This window comes from Plectropomus leopardus, unplaced genomic scaffold (genome assembly GCF_008729295.1).
Source record: "Plectropomus leopardus isolate mb unplaced genomic scaffold, YSFRI_Pleo_2.0 unplaced_scaffold30220, whole genome shotgun sequence".
Taxonomy (NCBI): Eukaryota; Metazoa; Chordata; class Actinopteri; order Perciformes; family Serranidae; genus Plectropomus; species Plectropomus leopardus.
Genome location: NW_024632956.1, coordinates 1 through 15,735, shown reverse-complemented (window position 1 = coordinate 15,735; position 15,735 = coordinate 1). Strand labels below are relative to the sequence as shown.

At 40.3% G+C, this 15,735-nt stretch overlaps 1 pseudogene; it reads right to left on the bottom strand.

Moving 5' to 3' along the window:
* Positions 1–4,008: 4,008 nt before the first annotated feature.
* On the bottom strand, positions 4,009–14,418 carry LOC121938589 (annotated as a pseudogene).
* Between the last annotated feature and the right edge of the window lie 1,317 nt (positions 14,419–15,735).

Below are 15,735 nucleotides of genomic sequence, written 5' to 3'. Positions count from 1 at the left end.
AGGACTTTTACTTGTAGTGGAGTACTTTTACAATGTGGTATAAGTATTTTACTTCACTAAAGGATCTGAATAGACTTCTTTCTGTCCAAAATACAAAAACTTGGCACTCACCTGTCCTCCCAGGTGTTTAACTTCCTGTTGCTCTGCAGGCCAGTTGTCTGTTCAAAAACTGTTTCCTCCCTCTGCTGCACGAGCTCACACACAACAACACAATCAATAATCAATACAATACAATCAAAAATCAATACAGCAGTCACAGCAGCTGCTTTCATTCAAACTCCGCACTGACAAAAGGAAGAGTTGATTTAAAGATAACACTCACTACAGGCTGAGGTCATGTGAAAGATGCGCGCTGCCCCCTGCTGGGCCGGAAGTATAACGTCATCATTTTATATTCTGAATATTACAGTTTTTCTCCATTGTACACACCATAGACTGTATAAAATACACACAAAGTATAAAGTACACACACAAATGATGAAACTAAACTCACAATTCTGAAAAGTTGAAGCTCGTGTATCAGCAGCAGGACTGATTAACTCATTTCAGTTTTCACTCCAGTAAAATTCAAAATCACATTTTTGAAAAAACTCTGATCACAAACTGCATCGTTCAGCACACTTTGTTCACCTGGAAAACACACTGGTCTTCAAACTGCCAAACTCTGATTACCAGCTGGTCTCTGTCATGTCTCACCTGTTCAAACTCAGTAAAAAAACTCTCCAATCATGCATCAGAGCACAAAGGAGGCCTCAGGTGACCTCTGCTGAGCTGGAGACAAATAGAGCAGTGAGGACAACAGAGACGAAGACCTGAGATAAAAACTTTCATTTTTCAGGTGTCTGCATTGCAGTAACAATTTGATATTTGCTCCATTACCTATTTTACTTGATTTTATTCCATAAAAAACAAAGTTCAGTAACAAGAACCACAATATGTGCAGTAGATAATGATTTGGAAGTAAAAAAAAAAAAAAAATAAAAAAAAAAAACTTCAGAGAGAAACATACAGGAGGAGCGAAACGAAACAAAAAGAAACAAAATGAAAAAAATAAAACAGAACAAATAAAAAAAAAAACAAAAAAACAAAAAAACAAAAGGGCCCTCTGAATGTTAAAGATTTTACATAGAGACAATTAACAAAACATACTTAGAAACAGAAAACATTGATTAGGTGTTAAAAAAGTGAAAAATAAATAAAAATAAAATGAATAATGAGAAAAAATTGACAGGGCACCTGTTGTATCCACTGAGCCACCTGGTGCCCCGACTGTGCACGTTCTCATTGCATTGAAAAGCCAGATGGTAGCAGCTGTTAGCAGTTTTTTTTGTTTTTGTTTTTTTGTGCAGTGGGAATGAGGCTATAGAAAATGCAGGTATGGTAGAGCAGAGAGATGAGTTTGCATCAAAACACTTCAGGTAAAAGTGTTTACATATTTGTGTTTTCTGCACACGATCGAGAGGCAAAGAAAAGCATTTGGCCAGATTCATGGAGAACAGTTTATTGTAGAGTTCAGTGACACACTGGAACACCATCATCCTGACACGTAACCTCAATTTCAACAAAAAATCTCATGACAAAAGGGAGAACTCTCTCAGCGACAGAAGTATTTGGTACAGCAGGTAAGTTACTGACATTTCACTGGTGCTTGCACCGCACTGCCCATTGCACAGCGGTCACCTCAACATTTACCAAAGTTTACATCCATCACAGCCACGGCACCCAAAAATCTGACAAGTTGATGTTATTTCAAAGAAAATTTGGGAAATCGATTGCCTTAAAATGCAAGTAAATATAACTTTTTGTCTTAATATATGTTTATTTTTTATCTATTTTTTAAGCTTACTTCAAGCTTACATCAATCTTTAAAGTTTAAGCAACTTAAGTAAACTAAGTGTGTGTGTGTGTGTGTGTGTGTGTGTGTGTGTGTGTGTGTGTGTGTGTGTGTGTGTGTGTGTGTGTGTGTGTGTATATATATGTGTGTGTGTGTGTGTGTGTATTATGCTGGATGCAAACTAGTCCATTATATTTTTCTGACATGTTAACAAAACAGATCTCCTTACTTCAAAATCCATTTCATGATGATCAAGTTAAGTCTGATGAACTTGGTTCACTGAAGTTGCCAACACTCAGACAGAAAAAGGTCATGTCATTTGTCATTTTTAAGTTGCAACAACTTCACAAAATTAAGTTAATACAGCTACATTAATTAAACTTTTAAACGATTAGATACGAAGCAAACAAAAATTAACATTACTAGTTATATTTACTTTCCTTTTTTGAAAGCAATCTGTTTCCAGGATTATTTTCAGTAAAATCCACTTGCCAGATTTTACAGTGAGCGGTTGACTGGCTTTGTCTAACCAGCTTAGCATGAGCAAAACAAACCAACCACAACCTTTGAACATGGGGTGAAAAAACACAGACGTTGAAAGTCTCTGTAAATTTAGGTAGGACGCCCTCCCGACGCTTATATTGCTCGCATGACAAAAAGAGTGCTCATCAATAAAAGTCAATACCCTGCACAGAATGATTCATATGTACAGTGTGAAACCGTGACGAGATGGTTTGTTAAAATCACAGAAATATTTACCTTTGTCCTGTTCAAGGTCACACTTTTGGATCAGTCTATCATGACTTCAAAACAGCATACTGCAAATAACACTTGCAAAGGTACAACTTGTGTTATGTAATAAATAAACTTGTCACTATTATGGACTAATTCAAAAGCTTGTATCACTAAAACACTTAAAATGAGTCACTGGTAATATGTGTTAATCGTTTGACATTTAAACAGCACCTTTCAATGGTAACGTCACAGTACAGCGTGTACTGCATCATAATACCTTAAACATGTATTTGCAGGGATGGACATACAGGTACATTTGACTTCAGGACAGTCGTGAAGCCACTGATACCCTGCCATACCGTGCATAGTGCACAGGATCAATGCCCGCTGTTTTCACATTAAAAAAACAAAAGAAAAAAAAATCAAAGGGGCATTAAAGTGTGGTTATTCCTCATTTACTATAAATGTTTGACATTTAACTACCAAAATGTGAACTCACAGCAGCCGAGTTGTAACTATGGGTGATTTTAGGTGACTGGTGAAATTACTTTTAATTAACTATTCCCATGGTAATTAATTTGACTACAAGTTTGCCGTTTTTGTTTTGCATTGTGAATACATAAGTGGCCTCTTTGTGGTACGACTCAACGTCAGTTTGCAATTTAACAAGCAGATGTCTGAGAATTAATTAGAAAAAAGCGCTACTGATCATAACAGCTGAAAGATTAACAACTTATGAGAATATATCAAATCAAATGTTAAATTGGACGTACTATTCCCTTTTCTTTTTCGTTAAATGTGATTATTGTTGCTCAAGTGTCGTCTGCGTGTTTTAAAGTGGCAACAGACATGTTTTTTTGCTTTATCTTATCATTATGAAGGAAATGGCTATTGTGTAACGTAACAACTATAGAATAACTTGCAGCATACCAGTCTCGCATTTTCAGATCTATCTCCACAGGGGAAAAAAACTCAGACTTGTTTTTGTATCATTAAACCAATCACAATCGTCTAACCCGAGATGCAGCAAAGCAATGCTCTTGGAAAATAGTTTCAAATAGTGACCCAAAAAATTGCAAGAAATTAGTACAAAGGACAAGACAATTAATCAAAATTTGCAAAAAAATCGAACAAATACATATATATAATAACATAGCACCCCCCAAACAAGCAACAACAAAAAAAATGGAGAAAAAACCCTAAAAACAAACAAACAAGGAAATGCCCTGAGAGAAACTGCTTAAAAATGTAACAATTTTGTAAAATAATTTTTAAAATAGTTATGATGATTATAAATCTATAGTTATCTCGACATTTCTTTCTTACCTTTTTTAAAAACAGTTTCTAAATCTACAAATTTCTTGCAATTTCCGGTACATTTCTTGCCAAATTGCTCAGGGTTCAAAGGTTTACTTGTATTAACTTTATATATTTATATATATTTACTTAATACTTGTGAAAGGCGTCTGAATGCAGCATTAGAAAAATGAGGCCGATCCAGGTTTTTGTCTCGTTTGTAGTGTTTGTCTTTTGTCTTTTAGTTGAACATCTGGGTAGTTGTTACAATAATGCCAATTTAAAATGCTATAAAAGTTGTCTGTTTCCACTTTAAAGAAAATCTGTGACTAAGTAACATTTAAAGGAAATATGATGTCATTATTTCTATTACTGAACTGCTCACTGAATGAAGGCGGTACTTAAATCCTCCAAATACACAAGTCAATGAGGAAAACTGTTACTAGCTAGCTAACACATTCGGGTGAGGAAAACACTCAAAGAAACAAAGATTTGGGGAAATAGGCTTGTTTGTTATTTTGCCCAGTGTGAAGGATTGATTTTAATTTAATCTCTGCGCATTCTTTTCAGAAATAGGCCAGAAAACAATGAAAAATAGCCACCTTAGCTCCATCAAAGTGAAAACAGCACCTTCTGATAACCCCACATATGTCTTATGTAAAGGGAGTATATCCCTGCTGCAAAAAACTGCTTCATCAGCTTAAGATCGTTAAATTGGTTGGCCAGTTGTTGTTTTTTTTACCAGTTTAAGGTCAATTTTTCCAGCATGTCAGACCATCAAAGACCAGCAAGAACTGGATCAGAGCCATCGAAGACCATCTTCGACGAGCTAAAATCAACTAAAACCAGCTGCCAGCAAAAGCTGATTATTTTTTCAGCAGGAATGGTTCATGAAGATTCAGAAAAGCTGTGGTATTAAAATTTTTCACTAGTGACTGCTTTGTGGCAGGGTTAGAGCTTGGTCTCAAAAGTCTTCCAATTAAATCGAATTTGAGGTTGTGAAATTTACCACATACGATAAAAATCAAAACGTACAGACCACACGATACACACTGCCTTTCCCCCAAACAAAGGTGGCAGTGATCTCGTGACGCCATGTTTTTAGCCGTAATTTGCGAGCCATATCTTGGCTACCCATTTCTGTCTACTTTGTGCTGAGTTGACAAATCCCCATATGAAGTATCTATACCAAATACAAAAAGATGACACTTTGTATCAATTTGCCAGGGTAAGATGACTAACGAGTGTATTTCCCCAAAATCTTTAAGAATGAAAAACACGAGTTTGCTCACTGGGATGATACAGGTATTTTAAATGGCTGGAAACTTGGTGTAAAAAGCCATGAGCGAACTTCAGCCATCGTAGGTTCCCTTCTTTTCCTGCAGTCACTGAGGCACTACTTCCTTCAAAGAAGCCAGGGCTGAATGGATGCGGACATGAAGCCTGTTCTCAAAGTCGTAGCCTGTAAAATCCTCCTAAAACATGAGATTAGAGATAAGATAAATAGATAGGTAGTTAGGTAAGTAAGGTAAGATAAGGCAGGTAGGTAGGTAGGTAGGGTAAGTCAGTAGTAAAGATGAGCACCTAAACCTGGTACTAAATAGGCCCAGGGGCCAAATTCTTGATAGGCATGATTGAAGGTAAGGTAAGGAAATTTATTAGGATCCCCATTTGTTAGAGCATCGCTGCAGCTATTCTTTGTGGGGTCTACAAGTAGGTTAAGGTAGGTAAGTAAGGTAAGGCAGGAAGATTAGGTAGGTGGGTAGGTAGGGAGGTAGGTAAGGTAAGTTTAGGTAAAGCAGGTATTGTTTGATTTAGTTTATTAGGATTCCCAGGGGAGGTGGTAGCAGTGTGACATATCGTGTCTTTCATGATAATACCAGTATAATCTTTATGTGAATACCCCTAATAGGAAGGTCAGGTAGGTAGGAAGGTTAGGAAGGTAGGAAGGGCAGGTAGGTGGATGTAATGCATCACTTTACGTTACCTGTGAAATAAAAAATAATTCTAATGTTGCTGATTACACTGAAAATATTTTACCTTTGCTTGAAGCAGCAATGATCTTCCTTTTCCCAGAGTCTGGATTGCAATACAAAAAAGACAAGAGTTACAACTAAGCATGTGGTCACATCAACACAATCCAAATAAAAAACTGTGAATACGTAAAAATGCAAATGCTGCAACAGACTTACCTCCTGTTTTGCAAGGAGTATACATCCGAGCTCATAGACGGCGTACGGCTGAACGTACGAGTTGATCTGCCGACCGTACTCATCTCTAGCAGCCAGCTGGAATGACTGGATCACAGAAGAAAATGGACAGGAGAGCAGGCTGAGTGACATTCAAAGTGTGCATTGACTGAAAATAGATGTTTGGATGTAGACTTGATACCTGAACAGCATCCCTCGTGTTTCCATGACATTTGTGAACGGCACCAAGGAGGAGGTGTTTCAGGCCTCTGCACGAAGCCTCATCTAAACTCTGCAACACTGAACAGACATCAAGACCAAAGATGAAATTCTCAGAAATCTGGCTGCAGACAACTTAAGTTGTGATGAGTCACAAAGGAGACAGTCACCCTGATTCATTATCTGCAGTTTAGATGACGAGCAGTTTGGTAGCGCTTTCCACAGATACAGCACTTCAATGACACCGAGGATGCATAGCTCTCTGGTGGGCGAGATCTTTCTCAGTCTCTCAGCCTGCAGACGGGAATCAGACAGAGAAGGAAAACTTTTGTAACACACTTGTGATGACTTTTGAAAGAGAGAGAAAATGGCAAAAAATCTGCAGCTAAACTCACCCTTTTGACCGCAAACTGCTCTATCTGATTGTTTTTTCTCTTGAACAGCTTCTGCACATCTTTGAAAACTCCACTCGCTCCATCCAGGTCACCCGCAGCCCCCTGACACACTGGGAAAAAAACAAAACGCAAGAAACACTTTACAGAGAACAGAGTAGACAGTTCTCTGCAGACAACGCATCTTCAGACAACACTTCGTATCCTACGAATTAGCACCCCACTGATGACATTATGTCCTTAGCTTTAGGTTAAGCAATTAGCATGAAGTTACAGAAGTTAGGTTTGAAGGAAGAAGCATGAGGACTAGGGCCGGGGGGGTGTACAAACAGTGCATGAAAACAGCCTGCAGCAGAGTGAGCAAATGTTAGTGTGTGACAGACTTACCTCCGGTCAGGTAGGCATAGTAGCACCGACCAACGCGACTCATTCTTCAGCCTTTCAAACGACCTGTATGCATCTTCAAAATTCATCTCTATCATGCTACACCAACCTGAAAGAAAAAAGAGCTAAATTAATCTTTCTCTGTGATGCACGCAAAGTGCTGGTATGTCAACCCGATGAGCAAACACGTACCGATCTCATAGAGACACACATGCTGGATCTCTCTTTGGTCTGATGCAAGCTCTAATGCATCATGGAAACAGGCCAAAGCACTGTTGATATGGCACTGAGGACAGAGGAGAGAGCACACACACCAACAGGTAACAGTAGTTCTGTTAGACACACTACATGCAATGTGTTGAATGGCAGAGTTAGATAAACAGATGGTGGATCAGATGTTGGTGAGTTAATGAACCGTCTGACATGATTTCTTATTACATTTGCTTGGACAGAGACTTTAGTGGTGTGTCTCAAATTGAATACTTTCGCTAGTACTTTCCCATCTACTACACTGTGTATATCAGCGACACTCAACTTGCTTTGCTTGGAGGCCACTTTTGCAAAATGACAAGACGAGAATTTCAGGACATTTCTATGGTTTTAGGATGTTTGTAGGATTTTAAAATATTTCTAAGATTTCAGGACCTTTCTCGGACTTTAGGATTCTAAGACATTTTGAGGATTTTAGAGCATTTCTAAGATTTATGGCATTTGTAGGATTTTAGGACATTTAAAGAATTTGGGGAAGTTTCAAGGATTTTAGGGTGTTTTTTTTAGGACTAGGACCTCTGTGGGGGGGTGTGGGGGATCCTCCAGGGACATGTTTTATGCACTCTGACACCTTATGGAGACTAAAAGGACAAAAATAACTCCCAGTGCCCAGTGTTTGTGTGTTTGTTGTTATTGTAAATTAGAAAAATGGTTGGGGGGGGGGGCAGATTTTGTCCATGGGCCTTATGCTGAGTATCACTGTTGTACATTGTGTATTTACATGCAGAGTGACAGGCTAGTTTTGTCTCAAGACAAGCACGGCCATTGCGAAATGACAATCACAAGATCTTGCAACATTTCTTCCTCTGGCAACCTGGTAGAGGATGTGCTGAATGTATGCGACTCATAGCGCCCTTCATTTTTATCATACTTGTGCTCAAGCACTCAAAATATAGCAGGCATACGTGCCAAAGTATTTAATTTGAGACACAGCATGCGTCTTAGATTCTACAGTAAAAACTAAAAGGTTTGTCTAGTTTATATTTTGCACACCGAATGTCTTTATTCAGCATTAAAACACAAATAAACCTCTTACACACTGTAAAAATTTGGTTTATGTGTCACGGATTGCCTGCTGTACGTACCTCTAACCTGTGAACTCGTCCTTTAAAGAACATGAAGAGCGAGGAGTTGGGGTAAACCACGGACTTCCTCTGCAGAATAGCTTTGGCTTCCAGCAGCCCCTCATGCGTATCAGAGCCATCCAGAGCAAAGAAAGGCAGCACCACCGTGTGGTACCACAGGAGGGCCAACCTGAGCGACACACGACAGCAGCATCACTTCAGTCATTCTGCAAGTGCACGTCCCACTGAGTGCACTTATCGAGTAAGTATGCCAAATCTAGATACTTTACAAATCAAGATTTTACACACAAAACATATAAAGAGCTTATCCTAGAGGAAAGAAAAAGTCAAAATGAGATGTCTTCCTTGTCCAGAACATGTCTGATGGACAGAACTGGGTGAGATGTAACATTAGTTAGAGATTTTGACCATTTTTTTTCAAATTTCTTTATCCATTCCTGTTATAATAAATAAAAAATAAAAACAAATACCCAATGAAAGTATAAAGGTAACAATAAAGGATTACAAAATAAGACACGTTTGAGATGAAGAGTGTACTAGAATTTAAAGGCTTTTTTGTACAGTACAGATACGTTTTAAGAAGTGCTTTCACAGATGTCACTGCCTCCGCTGAGAGGCATAGACTGCACAAGCCTGGACACTTCTACTTTTGAGCCAAGACAGTGGAAAAGCTACAAAAAACCCTGCCTGAGGATCTGTCTAAACAGACCTTCATGCTCCTTATATATTGTCATTACCGGCGGCGTTTCAGCCTATCAGCGAATCATGCAGACGTGACAGGTCCATCCAGATGGCTGTCACGCCCCCCCCCTCTCTAATGCCGTCTCTCTCTGTAAAAATAAGATACTCACGTAGCTAGTGGTGCCTTCATGTCCTTGCTCTCACTCGCATACATGAGGGAGGACAGGCCCTGGAGACGGTCACCGGGAAAACCCAGCAGGTTGATGATCTTGAGCAGGTGCGGGGGGACCATGGAGATGCACAGGTGAAAGAGGCCGTAGCCGAAGCTGACGGAGCCCTTGAGGCGGTCCAGGGCCTCAGCCGTCACGCAGTTCTCCACCGGAGCATTGTGGTTGGCGTTGTCCGTCGAGAGGGACTCCTGGTGGACAGAGGACCTCCGCTGACAGGCCTCCTGCAGCTGGCTGATGTCACTGTGGCACTTGTTGTACATTTTCCACGCCTTGCGTAGAATCCAGCCGCCTTTGATATACGCTGTTAGTGGAAACAAGACACTTTTGCTGAGGATTTCCATGAAGATACTCAACTCGAAGCACACGGTTGGATTGATTTCCATGAAATTTGTTACAGATGTTCATGTTCCCCTCAGGATGAAATGTAGTGATAACTTCAGAGATCAGGGACACTCAGCTTGCTTTGCTTAGGGACCCCTTTGCAGAATGACAGGAGGCCAGGGGCCAGCTCGACAGCCCCATATACAGCTGTAGGATTTTAGGATATTTCTAGGATTTTAGGAAATTTCTAAGACTTTAGGATGTTTCTGGGATTTTAGGATATTTTTCGGATTTTTTTAAATTTCTAGGATTTGAGGACGTTTCATTTGGATTTTAAACATGTCAAGGATTTTTGGATGTTTCTAGGATTTTAGGAATGTCCTAAAGTCCCCGAAACATCCTAAAATCCTAGAAATAATCGAAAATCCTAGATATGTCCACAAATCCTAGAAACTGTCCTAAAATCCCAGAAACCTAGAAACGTCCTAAAATCCTAGAAACGTCCTAAAATCCTAAAAATGTCCTTAAGTCCTGGAAATTTCCTAAAATCCCACAAATGCATCCCTGCCTTAGGTCACACCACAACAGGAATGTTTCAGTGCTTTGCTTGGCTCATTTTGAGGGCTTGCAGATTTTGTCATTTTTTCTTGAGGGTACATGGTTTAATTTTTTTTTTTCTGTTTTAATGTTGTTAACTGTTGTTATTTCCTGCTTTGTTGTGCTGTATCCAACAGACAAATTTAATACTCTTAGAAGTCCAGTTATGGACGTCATGGATCAAAGATTTCATCCTCACATTGTATCGATATTTTCACAACTCAGACTCAATAGACAAGCCTCTTTTATTTTTAGCTTCTCAAACACGCTGCGGCCCGTCGGCTGGAATTCAGGGCGCGATCCCCCTGGACAGCTGCCTGGTGGAGATCTGCACCGCACTGAGCACACTTTTCCAGTTAGTATGACAACTTTAATTACTGTACAAATTAAGATTTCACATAAAAAAAACATACGAAGAGCTCATAAAATATGATGTGAGGATTTCCTGCTTTTCATTTTATTAATTTTGCCCCTGAATAAAATCAGTCTGATATTTCTTTTGAGTTGCCAAATGTATTTTTATAATGAATCTATGGTCTACATGCAGTCAGACTCTCACTGCCATGTTGATATCACGCCTTGAGTACTGGTTACAGATTGGGTTACCTGAAAGTTCCTGCTTGACGAAGGAGAGCACGGCGAGGTACACCTGACAGTCAGCCACAATAATCTGCCTCTGTAGGCGGTCCACCACCACAACGCCTGACCTTTGGGAGTCCATCTGTAACACACACACACACACACACACACACACATACATTCAACATGCATTAACACACATAACCCGGAGGCTGGCAGCCAGAGTCTCCTGAGTGACCCAGAGCTATGAGGCAGCTCCCACACTGCTCAGCTCAGTCAGTTGTTGATTGATTACATTTCACAGAAGCACTAATTAAATCTGTGAGTGGGTTTGGCATGATGTCACTGCTGCCTGCAGTAAATATCATAAAGAAGCAATATATAAGGCCTGAGATTTCAGTTTTAAAAAGTAATATTACAGACGCAGGAAGACAGCGAGTAGGCTACTCACCCATTCTGTCAGTGTTTACGTCGTCTTACGTCTTCGGTCTGATCTTGACTGCATAGCTAATATCTACGCTGTTTTTTTACATGACGTAACAGAGGTGCATATTTAGTGGATTCAGTATGAACAGAGGGCGCTGACTTCACGAAATAGACGAGAGTTCTCTGTCGGGACACGGTGTCATAATGTTCACACAGCAGGGCCTGCTGAGTCAAGAGGGACACCTAGTGGTAAAATTCGGTACACAGATCTAGTTCGGTATTTAGTTTAATATCAAACTGGTTTGACATTTTTTTCACCTGCCTAAACCCAATCCCTGGGCCATGCAACAGTCCATATTCTGTCTTTTGTTTAAATGGCACTCACACTTTTTTTAATCTTGTTTCTGATTGTCTCGATGACTCCGGCGCTGTCGCTCTCACACAGCTTCTCGGTGGTCCTCAGGTCGTCACAGGCCGTCTGCATCTTCTCCTCCTCAAACGTCATCATGGCGTTCTGCAAAGCAATAAAAAAAAATTGGAATATATCTTTAAAAAGCAGTAATGTTTTACTTCATACTCCAATATCATATTGTTTCGTTTCACAGAGCAGATGTGCGCTTGAGTCGACATACAAACAGAAACATCTTGTAATAAAGATGGTAGGAGTGTTATGTAATCGTCTTCAAAAGGACAAGGGTTCTCTCTGCACAACAATGGTGATGGCGCCTCACTTTCCTGTCCTCTGCTTGGTTCCTTTGCTGTTGCGTTTTCTCTCTGCAGGCTGCAGACTGGAGAGAAATAAGCTGCAGCAGCCAATCAGATCGCCTCACCCAGCCCATTATCATCCCAAAGTTGTCAAATACTGCCACTTTTGCTGTGTTTTCTGCATATGATCTGACGCCCGACAACAGTTTGCTTTGTAATTACACATCACATGACGGCCAGATGGCACCTGCCGGAGGAGCCTGATTCGTGGAAAGGCGGCATCACTTCAGAGCGCAGCCGCGTCCTCATGATACGCTGTGGACTGCATCAGGTTGAAATGCTGCCTGTAACGATGTAATATAAGGAGTGAGAGGGTCCCTCTACAGCTGTGGGTGGGGGGGGGGGGGGGGGGGGGGGGGGGTTTGGATAGATCCAACAAACGGCAAACTTTCATGTAAGGTTTGTTGGACCATCCATGGCAGCATGAGCTTTTGTTGGCATCCTGGCATTGGTAATTGTGTGCCTTAGTTGCCTAAACATAACCATGTGCAAAAAAAAAAACACGTGGAAGAACAGCCTGCAGTTCAAGCAACAGCCCAGAGTCAGCTCAGTACCACTGGATGACACACATCGCATCATTCTGCAGTTTTGATCTGATCTGATGAGCAGGGAAACCTGTGAGCTTATAAGACAGAGGGAAGTTTAGCACTTCACACTCTTTTACACACACCACCCATACTGTCATAATACAAAGCTGGTTGATAAATGGTGAAGTATCCCTTTAAGTGTCCCTGTACATGCACCAATGCCCCTCATGTTGGTCACATGTCACTGCCCCCACTGCCCTCAGGGCCATTTAGCATCTGGGGACAGAGGATGACATCATCCCTGGCTTCATGGTGAGTGTGTGTGTGTGTGTGTGTGTGTGTGTGTGTGTGTGTGTAACAGTAATGTAATGTGTTTCTGTATGGGAGTGTTGCTGTTCTTGAGAGGAAGATGCATCCATTATGTTAATGGATGGAAAAGCAGAGGGAAGGAAGCCAGTGGTGACAATGATAGACACCAGTTTAACAGACTGGGTTATTCCAGGTGATACTGGGTCAGGAGTCAAGGCGTGTATTGGTAAGAGTTGGTGATATACATATCACGATACAAGGGTTATCATTTAATATATTGCAATAGCTAGGTTATGCTACTACGAGCAAGGTGATAAATTGCATTTTTTTAAAATCTAATTTTAGAGAAACAGTGTTAGGATAACATCACTTTGTGCATAAAATCTGATCTGCATTTGTATTAATGACAGTCCCTGGTAAGTTACACACTGGTATGTTGTCACGCTGGAGTAGAAGAGTGCAATCGAGAGTGCTATTAAGCCGTCAGGAGTTTAAACACAACACACTGTCACAAATCCTTGCACATAAACTATTATTTAAAAATCTGAACAGTTTTTTGAAAACTGATAAAATGTAATACAAGGTTGTAAAAAAACATAACACTGCAAGATACAAGTATATCAATACTTTCTTACACCCCTGACACTGGGTGCTGTCTTTATGAACTGCCTTATGACTCTAAATCTGTTCGTCCAATTACCAGAAAAAAAATCTACGAACCACAGATATCTTATATGTTATAATGTAGCAGATTCACTAAAACTTCGACAACGCTGTGGTTAGCTTGGTTAGAAAAAGATCAAAAATTATGGCTTGAAAAAAAAAAAAAAAACATGTTCAGTGGCAAAAGCATTGCTGGAAAGGTTCCAACAAGTCACTAGGAAACACCTCCGTTTGGTGGCACAAACTCTACTGGAAACGCAGCGACAGCTCACGAAAAACACACCACAGATGGTGGACAAATGCTGCTGAAAATACATGATGGGTTGCTAAAAGACATCCTAATTTTCTGGCACAAACGCAGCTGAAAACAGTGTTTGTAATAAAAAAAACTCAGGTTTATGGGGCACAATCCCAGCTGGAAAAGCAGATATATCTTAATAAAAAAAACAACAGCTTTTGGTGGAACTATCCTGCTGGAAAAACAGCGAAGGAACGCTGAAAAACACCCATGTTTGGTGCCTAAAAAAGCCGCTGAAATCATAACAATGACTCGCTAAAAAACGACCAGTTCTGTTGTTTGTTGGTCTTAAACATTGGTCCACCGCTTGGCGTGTGTCACTTCCCCTTCAGCTTCCGATGACAAAGTTCGCTTGAATGCGTCACTTTAGAAATGCTGACAAGATATGAAACATGCAAAGGTTGTGTATTCGTGGTATGCAGAAATGTACAATGCCAACATTTCATCTGACGACTGGTCTTCTCTGCTGTTAATTATTTTTATGAAAATTATATTAATTGCTGTTTTGCTCTTTGTTCACATTTTGCATGACGTTTGATCACCACCTAAGAGGAAACTCACCAGGAAACTGACGAAGCTGGCCCCGAAGCTCATCAGTGGGCTCTGAGTCCTAAACAGAGAACAGGAAGGAGAAAGAAAAAAAAAACAGGAAAGTTGAATATTTTGTGGAATACTGCTATAGCAAGATTTTCTTCACCACTGTCCTCCTGCTGTGGCACACCTCTGTCTCAGTCGGCACCCAGAAAACTTACGAGAATGAATCATGTGCATTTTCTGAAAGGAGCCGTGGATGGTAATTCTCCCAGCAGGCTCACACTGAGCATGCTCAGGAGCAGGTGCAGCTGTCATGACTGCTGTCAGGAGTCTGTTCGTGTGATGCCATCTCGCACTATTCGCTATCAAAAAACATATTTAAGAGGGAAACAGGTACAGGGCGACACCCTGATCCCCTGGTCCACTGCTGGTAATAGATCCCTGGCTCGTTTTTATGATAAGAATATCATCTCTCTACTAGAAACATCAAATCAGATGTGCCCTAAACAGTGATACTTAACTTACTGCCTGCAGGCCACATCTGGCCCCTGAGCAAAAAACCCCAACTTTTCATTTTCTAATTCTCAATAAAAACAAAGTGATTCACACTGGAAATTGTTTTAGTGCTTTTAGTTTACATAAAGTATCAGAGTGCACAAAACAGTGTCAAAAAAGTGCCAGTGGAGGATCCCCGACACCCCCGACAGAGGTCCTATAGCTAAGACCCTAATGTCTTAAAATTAGGGCTGGGCCCTACAACTTTTCCTCGATTGAAACATGAGACGTAGTCGATAGAATGTCAACAGAACACATTTCAGCCATGCTTTTGATACCACAATTAGCATCATAGATCATCAGACCGATTATTGATGATTAATTAACAGCTCTCACATTTATTACCTATAAGTTGCAATAACGTTTAAAGAAAACTTTTTTTGTGTGTAAATTTTTCTTTTATTTGTGACTTTTACAACCACATCTTCATAAATGCAGAATCTTTTGCCAAACTCACGATCACAATGCCTGTACAGTGCAGATGCTGCATAATTTACAGAACAATTGCTCCTCTTTTCTTTCCTCTGCTTTCATTTTTGATCTTCTCTCATTGTTTTGTTAAAAGAAAAAGAGGGAAAAAGGTTCAATCAGACTTTGGATGAATTATTTAGAAACACCAGGACGCATCGCTCCGTGTCTCATCCAGCCGCTCACACTGAGCTCTCATTATTATTACCAGGGGCAGATGTAATGTTTTGGGGGCCCGGGGCCACAAGCACATGAGCTTATTTTCAGCCTTTCTCTAACTGTGAATGTTGGCAGGCTGTTGGCAGCTATAGGAGAAGTAGGCCGACTCAAAGTTTTTAATTCCTGAGTAAAATGATTAATAGCACAGAAGTTTGACAG